Below are 9,675 nucleotides of genomic sequence, written 5' to 3'. Positions count from 1 at the left end.
TACGTGTTATTTCTTACACTAGTACCCCAGGTCATCTTAGGTTTCTTTACATACAGCCGAGAAGAACTACTGAATATAAGATCAGCGTCAACTCACCATCAGTACGACCAAGAATATGTTTTTTGCGATGCGGATCCGGTGTTCTGCCTCACAACCAGTGTAACCGAGTGGATCACATGCAGCGACCAAAAAAAAAAACGACTCAGAAAAAGAGGGAAACGAAGCGGTCTTCTGGTCAGACTCCGGAGACGGGCACATCGTGCACCACTCCCTAGCATTCTTCTGGCCAATGTCCAGTCTCTTGACAACAAGGTTGATGAAATCCGAGCAAGGGTAGCATTCCAGAGGGACATCAGAGACTGTAACGTTCTTTGCTTCACGGAAACATGGCTAACTGGAGAGACGCAATCCGAAGCGGTGCAGCCAGCGGGTTTCTCCACGCATCGCGCCGACAGAAACAAACATCTTTCTGGTAAGAAGACGGGCGGGGGCGTATGCCTTATGGCCAACGTGACATGGTGTGATGAAAGAAACATACAGGAACTCAAATCCTTCTGTTCACCTGATTTAGAATTCCTCACAATCAAATGTAGACCGCATTATCTACCAAGAGAATTCTCTTCGATTATAATCACAGCCGTATATATCCCCCCCCAAGCAGACACATCGATGGCTCTGAACGAACTTTATTTAACTCTCTGCAAACTGGAAACGATTTATCCAGAGGCTGCATTCATTGTAGCTGGGGATTTTAACAAGGCTAATCTGAAAACAAGACTCCCTAAATTTTATCAGCATATCGATTGCGCAACCAGGGGTGGAAAGACCCTGGATCATTGTTACTCTAACTTCCGCGACGCATATAAGGCCCTGCCCCGCCCCCCTTTCGGAAAAGCTGACCACGACTCCATTTTGTTGATCCCTGCCTACAGACAGAAACTAAAACAAGAAGCTCCCACGCTGAGGTCTGTTCAACGCTGGTCTGACCAAGCTGACTCCACACTCCAAGACTGCTTCCATCACGTGGACTGGGAGATGTTTCGTATTGCGTCAGACAACAACATTGACGAATACGCTGATACGGTGTGCGAGTTCATTAGAACGTGCGTTGAAGATGTCGTTCCCATAGCAACGATTAAAACATTCCCTAACCAGAAACCGTGGATTGATGGCAGCATTCGTGTGAAACTGAAGGCACGAACCACTGCTTTTAATCAGGGCAAGGTGTCTGGTAACATGACTGAATACAAACAGTGCAGCTATTCCCTCCGCAAGGCTATCAAACAAGCTAAGCGCCAGTACAGAGACAAAGTAGAATCTCAATTCAACGGCTCAGACACAAGAGGTATGTGGCAGGGTCTACAGTCAATCACGGACTACAGGAAGAAACCCAGCCCAGTCACGGACCAGGATGTCTTGCTCCCAGGCAGACTAAATAACTTTTTTGCCCGCTTTGAGGACAATACAGTGCCACTGACACGGCCTGCAACGGAAACATGCTGCCTCTCCTTCACTGCAGCCGAAGTGAGTAAGACATTTAAACGTGTTAACCCTCGCAAGGCTGCAGGCCCAGACGGCATCCCCAGCCGCGCCCTCAGAGCATGCGCAGACCAGCTGGCCGGTGTGTTTACGGACATATTCAATCAATCCCTATACCAGTCTGCTGTTCCCACATGCTTCAAGAGGGCCACCATTGTTCCTGTTCCCAAGAAAGCTAAGGTAACTGAGCTAAACGACTACCGCCCGTAGCACTCACATCCGTCATCATGAAGTGCTTTGAGAGACTAGTCAAGGACCATATCACCTCCACCCTACCTGACACCCTTGACCCACTCCAATTTGCTTACCGCCCAAATAGGTCCACAGACGATGCAATCTCAACCACACTGCACACTGCCCTAACCCATCTGGACAAGAGGAATACCTATGTGAGAATGCTGTTCATCGACTACAGCTCGGCATTCAACACCATAGTACCCTCCAAGCTCGTCATCAAGCTCGAGACCCTGGGTCTCGACCCCGCCCTGTGCAACTGGGTACTGGACTTCCTGACGGGCCGCCCCCAGGTGGTGAGGGTAGGCAACAACATCTCCTCCCTGCTGATCCTCAACACTGGGGCCCCACAAGGGTGCGTTCTGAGCCCTCTCCTGTACTCCCTGTTCACCCACGACTGCGTGGCCATGCACGCCTCCAACTCAATCATCAAGTTTGCGGACGACACAACAGTGGTAGGCTTGATTACCAACAACGACGAGACGGCCTATAGGGAGGAGGTGAGGGCCCTCGGAGTGTGGTGTCAGGAAAATAACCTCACACTCAACGTCAACAAAACTAAGGAGATGATTGTGGACTTCAGGAAACAGCAGAGGGAACACCCCCATCCACATCGATGGAACAGTAGTGGAGAGGGTAGCAAGTTTTAAGTTCCTCGGCATACACATCACAGACAAACTGAATTGGTCCACTCACACAGACAGCATCGTGAGGAAGGCGCAGCAGCGCCTCTTCAACCTCAGGAGGCTGAAGAAATTCGGCTTGTCACCAAAAGCACTCACAAACTTCTACAGATGCACAATCGAGAGCATCCTGGCGGGCTGTATCACCGCCTGGTATGGCAACTGCACCGCCCTCAACCGTAAGGCTCTCCAGAGGGTAGTGAGGTCTGCACAACGCATCACCGGGGGCAAACTACCTGCCCTCCAGGACACCTACACCACCCGATGCTACAGGAAGGCCATAAAGATCATCAAGGACACCAACCACCCGAGCCACTGCCTGTTCACCCCGCTGCCATCCAGAAGGCGAGGTCAGTACAGGTGCATCAAAGCTGGGACCGAGAGACTGAAAAACAGCTTCTATCTCAAGGCCATCAGACTGTTAAACAGCCACCACTAACATTGAGTGGCTACTGCCAACACACTGTCAATGACACTGACTCTACTCCAGCCACTTTAATCATGGGAATTGATGGGAAATTATGTAAATATATCACTAGCCACTTTAAACAATGCTACCTTATATAATGTTACTTACCCTACATTGTTCATCTCATATGCATACGTTGATACTGTACTCTATATCATCGACTGCATCCTTATGTAATACATGTATCACTAGCCACTTTAACTATGCCACTTGGTTTACATACTTATCTCATATGTATATACTGTACTCGATATCATCTACTGTATCTTGCCTATGCTGCTCTGTACCATCACTCATTCATATATCCTTATGTACATATTCTTTATCCCCTTACACTGTGTATGACAGTAGTTTTTTTTGGAATTGTTAGTTAGATTACTTGCTCGTTATTACTGCATTGTCGGAACTAGAAGCACAAGCATTTCGCTACACTCGCATTAACATCTGCTAACCATGTGTATGTGACAAATAAAATTTGATTTGATTTGATTTGAGTCTCAGACAGTGTCCTCACAGCTTCTGCTGTTGTCATTCTCCGGTATCCCTGAAAATATTACATTGTCCCGCATTGATCGACACTGTACATCAAGCAGGGTTTCTTTAAGTTGTTTGTTCTCCCTTTGCACCACGTCCACCTTGCCATGAATAACATCTACAGTACCTTTCAGCACCGTGTTCTCTTTCCTTAGATCATCAATCTGACATTGGCTGAATTTAGACTGGTATATAATGGTATATAATGCTGGTATATAATGCTGGTATATAATTGATGTCCTCTCGTAGTATATCCAAGATACCAAGTTTGGCAAGCCTTTCATTGATGGATTTCAGCAAGTCAACATTCATATGCGTAAACCTCTCCCCACACTCCACGCGTGCCCTCTTGTTTGGGGATGGTTTGACGTCATCGTTGATACTGCTTGGCCAACTTGGATTTTGTTTCTTTTGTTGATTGGGTGTGTTGTCCTTAACAGTGCTTAAATCCTCCAAACCTAGCGACATGTTTCTTTGAGCTCGTAGGTATCTCTCGATAATGAATCGTTCAAGCTCTTCAATAGATTATGAATCATCTAGCGTGTTTGCAGGCAGAGTAAAACAAAAATAACAAAACAACGGATGCATCTTCCCGGACCTGTACAGGCCGTCGGTAGACACACACAAAGAAATTATAATTAAACGATTGTGTACTCAAATATTTCCTGCAAACAATTAAAAGAGAGAGGGTAACTTTAGGGTAAACTCACTAGCTCACGGATGTGGCAGGGCTTGAAAACTATTATGGACTACAAAGGGAAACCCAGACGCGAGCTGCCTAGTGACGCAAACCTACCAGACGAGCTAAATGCCTTTTATACTCGAATCGAGGCAGGCAACAGTGAAGTATGCATGAGAGCACCAGCTGTTCTGGACAACTGTGTGATCACGCTCTCCATAGCCAATGTGAGCAAGACCTTTAACACGTCAATATTCACAAAGCCGCGGGGCCAGACGGATTACCAGGATGTATACTCAAAGCATGCGCGGGCCGAGTCTGTAATACCTACATGTTTCACCACCATAGTCCCTGTGCCCAAGAAAGCGAAGGTAACCTGCCTAAATGATTACTGTCCCGTAGCACTCACGTCGGTAGCCATGAAGTGCTTTGAAAAGCTGGCCATGGCTCACATCAACACCATCATGCCGGAAACACTAGACCCACTCAAATTTGCATACCGCCCCAACAGATCCACATATGACGCTATCTCAATCGCACTCCACACGGCCCTTTCCCACCTGGACAAAAGGAAAACCTATGTGAGAATGCTGTTCATTAACTTCATTGGGATAGGGGGCAGCATTTTCACTTTTGGATGAAAAGCGTGCCCAGAGTAAACTGCCTCCTACTCAGTCCCAGATGCTAATATATGCATATTATTAGTAGTATGGGATAGAAAACACTATGAAGTTTCTAAAACTGTTTGAATGATGTCTGTGAGTATATCAGAACTCATATGGCAGGCAAAAACCTGAGAAAAAATCCAAACAGGAAGTGGGAAATCTGAGGTTTGTAGTTTTTCAACTCAGCCTCTATTGAAGATACAGTGGGATATTGGTTATGTTGCACTTCCTAAGGCTTCCACTAGATGTCAACCGTCTTTAGAACGTTGTTTGATGCTTCTACTATAAAGGGGGGCTGAATGAGAGGGGAATGAGTCAGAGGTCTGCCAGCAGTCACGAGCTCAGTCATGCGCATTCACATGAGAGGTAGCTCACGTTCCATTGCTTTTCTACAGACAATGGAATTCTCCGGTTGGAACATTATTGAACATTTATGATAAAAATATCCTAAAGATTGATTCTATACATCGTTTGATATGTTTCTACGACTAGTAATATAACCTTTTGGAATTTTCATCTGACCTTTCCGCTGGAAGTTGCACGCTCGTTTCGATTTGTTTACCAAATGCCCTAACAAAATGAGGTATATGGACATAAATGATGAACTTTATCAAACAAATCAAACATTTATTGTGGAACTGGGATTCCTGGGAGTGCATTCTGATGAAGATCATCAAAGGTAAGTGAATATTTATAATACTATTTCTGACTAATGTTGACTGCGCAACATCGGCGGATATTTATTTTGGCTTGTTTGGGCTCATTAATGAGAGGTTTATCTAAAGTTCCATGCATAACACTTGAATTTTCATCAACATTTATAATGAGTATTTCAGTATTTTTAAATTGATGTGGCTCTCTGCAAAATCACTGCATGTTTTGGAACTAGTGAACATAACACGCCAATGTAAAATGAGATTTTTGGATATAAATATGCACTTTATCGAACAAAACATACATGTATTGTGTAACATGAAGTCCTATGAGTGTCATCTGATGAAGATCATCAAAGGTTAGTGATTAATTTTATCTCTATTTGTGCTTTTTGTGACTCCTCTCTTTGGCTGGAAAAATGACTGGGTTTTTCTGTGACTTGGTCAGTGACCTAACATCGTTTGTGGAGCATTTTTTAAATCAGACACTGTGGCTGGATTAACACGATTTTTATCTTTAAAATGGTGCCTAATACTTGTATGTTTGAGAAATGTGATTTATGAGATTTCTGTTGATTTGTATTTGGCTCCCTGCAATTCCATTGGCTGTTGGCTAGCAGAACCCCAGTCCTAGACAGGTTAACCAGCTCAGCATTCAACACCATAGTACCCACAAAGCTCATTACTAAGCTAAGGACCCTGGGACTAAACACCTCCCTCTGCAACTGGATCCTGGACTTCCTGATGGGCCACACCCAGGTGGTAAGAGTAGGCAACAACCCATATACCACTCTGATCCTCAACACTGGGGCCCCTCATGGGTGCGTGCTTAGTCATCTCCTGTACTCCCTGTTCACCCACGACTGTGTGATCAAGCATGACTCCAACACCATCATTAAGTTTGCTGACGACACCAGAGTGGTAGGCCTGACCCAGAACCTATATACTAGGCAGTGTCAGAGGAAGGCCCCAAACATTGTCAAAGACTCATCACCCAAGTCATAGACTTTTCTCTCTGCAGTCGCACGTTAATGTTATGACTTTTTCTTGTGTTACTTTTGATAATTTAGGAAATATTTTCTTAACTGCATTGTTGGTTAAGGGCTTGTAAAGTAAGCATTTTACAGTAAGGTCTACACCTGTTGTATTCGGCCCATGTGACAAATAAAATGTGATTTGATACTAGCAAATCTCCAGATTTACTTCCGGGTGTTTTTATTTAAACAATAATTTAGTTAGCATACAGTGGCAGGTAATCTCCCTAAATATGATTGTTCGCACTTCATAGCTTTGACTGAATTTCCCATTGCTGTGTAAAGATCCTGAGTGGCACAGCGGTCTAAGGCACTGCATCGCAGTGCTAGAGGCGTCACTACAGACCCAGGTTTGATCCTGGGCTGTATCACAACCGACTGTGACAGGGAGTCCCATAGGGACCCAGCGTCATCCAGGTTAGGGGAGGGTTTGATCGGGGTAGGCCGAGAATTTGTCCTTTAACTGACTTGCCTAGTTAAATAAAGGTTCAATAAAAAAGTATTGTAAATATCTATGAAGGGTGCAAAACATGTCCAGTCGTCAACCATTCCCTAATGTGACATGTCAGATTATGAGTTGTTCTGTTTTAGGTCGTCATTTTCTATTCTTATGCTAATTACTGTGTCTGTCTGGGTATCAGAGACAGTCAGAACCAGATGCACCTGTGCTCACGGTGTCTCAGGGCTGTTTAAGTAGGTCCGATCTAGAAATAGTGAGAGAAAGAGATGTCAGGGCCCCCTCCTCTCTCTGCCATCTTTGTCTTCACCCTCCCTCCCTGTCGGTGACAATGCAAGGCTCATGTTATCACAGAAATTGTATTAATCTCTAGCAAGATAATGAGAGCTGAACTCATTAAAGACATTGCATTACATTGCCCAACACTGCATTACTGACTAACAGCACCAGGCAGGGCTTGAGTGGAGCTGTAGACCTGAACTACTTCCTAAAAGCTTTAGAATAGATTTGCTGTATTTGCTCCTTGAACTAATATAAAATGTTGCACTGGAATGTGTGTTATTTTGTCATATATAAACACTTTTCTTCCTTCTGATAGATAGGGTTGACAACATCTCATATGTCACTGTCACTCCACCTCCACTCTACATCATGTGGTTGTCAGTGCGATTCTCATGTCACATTGTGTCAACTCGAGAGGTGGAGAGGTAGCAGTAAACGACACTATGCCATTTGTATGCCAGGAGATCAGAGAGGGATTTTGTCCAAGTACTTATTCAACATGAAATCATCTCATCACTGTCGAGATGAAGGTCTCTCTATAGGTCATCAGATATTTAAGAAGATTTATAGTCAGGTTGGAAACAGCAGCGCTCTGAGTATCTAGATAAGAAATGCAGGCAGACAGAGCTTTAAAATCCTGTGTGACCTTTCAGAAAAAGTTAGCCGGTTAGAACCCATATAACATCCTGCAGAAATTGGATTCTGCACTCCAGACACACTAGTGTATAATGAAAACTTTCAAGGGAAACATAAATTGATCCACGGTGTAATTAAAATATCGAACTCCCTCATCCTTCCCTAGCTATGTCCTTCTGCTGCATGGGCCAACCATGGAGTTTTGACAGAGCTCAGGGACTTTTCTTTTACAAGACAGTTGTGCAACACAGCCATGGGTTGACTTTGTCTTAACAACCTTTTCTCCAAGCCAAGTCACAGCAAGACCACTCAAGGGAGTACTTGGATTATTAATATACAAAATAAAGCTTAAAACAAACAAGCCATGAAGCAAGTCCTCTGTCCAGAGTAAAGAGACCAATAGGGGAAAGCAGTAATAACAATATTATCTAGATCTATTTGGCCGTATGGGGTAAATGCTGCCGTTGTCTGGTAAGACATTCCTATTGAATTTACAGGGTTTGTGTGTTTGCTTGTACTGTATATGAGCCTTGAATGAACACACATGTTGCACTGTAATAATAAAAAAGAAACCATGATCAGCTTTGGATATTTTCTGTGCTTGCTGGCTCAGTTTTAATGAATAGGATAATTTGAAAGTGGATAGTGTTTTGTAGTAATGCTGGCACCAAATCGTATATCCTACGTCTCACCATACTACATTTATTATCCATTTCGTATAGCTGGCATATCATGCATGAACATAGAAATCTTACAAGGTTACCAGACGTTTAGAATATCCTCTACAGCTCTTTTGTTGCTGTAATATGGTTCAAGCCTGTTGCATTCCTTCCTGTTAAGGTGGCTCCAACCTGTGGTATTCTATTTACTGTATATATCTTTCTCTTATAACATGTTCTCCAAGCAATAAAACAGGATTTCTGTCCTTACAACAATATGATAAGAAAGACATGATCAGAAAATAATAATTTAGGCCACTCCACTCTAGATACTGTATTTTGAAACTAGGATCTCATTTTGGTGCATTGTGCGTGTGGTAAAGTTCACAGTACATACTGTAAAGGCCTCTGAGCCTTCCACTGGCTGGTCAGTCAGACTGCAACCCTGCACCACCTTGTGGTCACATTGGTAGAGCTAAACCTTATTACACCAATGTTATTGAGTCAAACCTTATGTATAGAATAGCTTATCTCTCTGTGTGTACTGTATGCAACTATGCTATCATTCCACAGAGGAAATGAGCCATTGGCCATTCACAGTTTTGCACTGGGCTTGCTGATATCATATCTACTCAATGATAAGTTATCAAGTTATCATTCCTCATTTGAACATAACAAAGAAAATGGTTAATCAATGTTACTATTGGTCTTGAACTTTATTGAATATGTGCACATGTTGATAGCATAGTAATTTTCACATAATTATTCAGCTACATTGCAAATAACATCAACTATACGTTTCTACATGTATTTTAACACTCCACCATGATTTACAATATATTTAATATTTCCTCTTCATTGTTGTTTATTTTAGATACATATATAGATTTCTTATTTTATACATCTGGCAGGCATCAATATTGACAATCAATTTCACAGAAATTCATAGTGCAGATAACAGATAAAACCTTTCCAAAATAAAACATCTGCATTTAGAAAACAGGAAAACCACTTTACCAAAGGAAAAAGGCATAGCCTACCAATTGTAAACATACATTCAAATATATCCATTAAAAAGAATGTAAACATTTAAAAGAAACATGTACCACGTCAACAAACACGTCTAATGAATATCAACAAATAGGATTCAT

This window comes from Oncorhynchus tshawytscha, linkage group LG12 (genome assembly GCF_018296145.1).
Source record: "Oncorhynchus tshawytscha isolate Ot180627B linkage group LG12, Otsh_v2.0, whole genome shotgun sequence".
In the NCBI taxonomy this organism is placed as follows: Eukaryota; Metazoa; Chordata; class Actinopteri; order Salmoniformes; family Salmonidae; genus Oncorhynchus; species Oncorhynchus tshawytscha.
The sequence above is the reverse complement of the archived record's forward strand: the minus strand, read 5'-3'. Positions refer to the sequence as shown.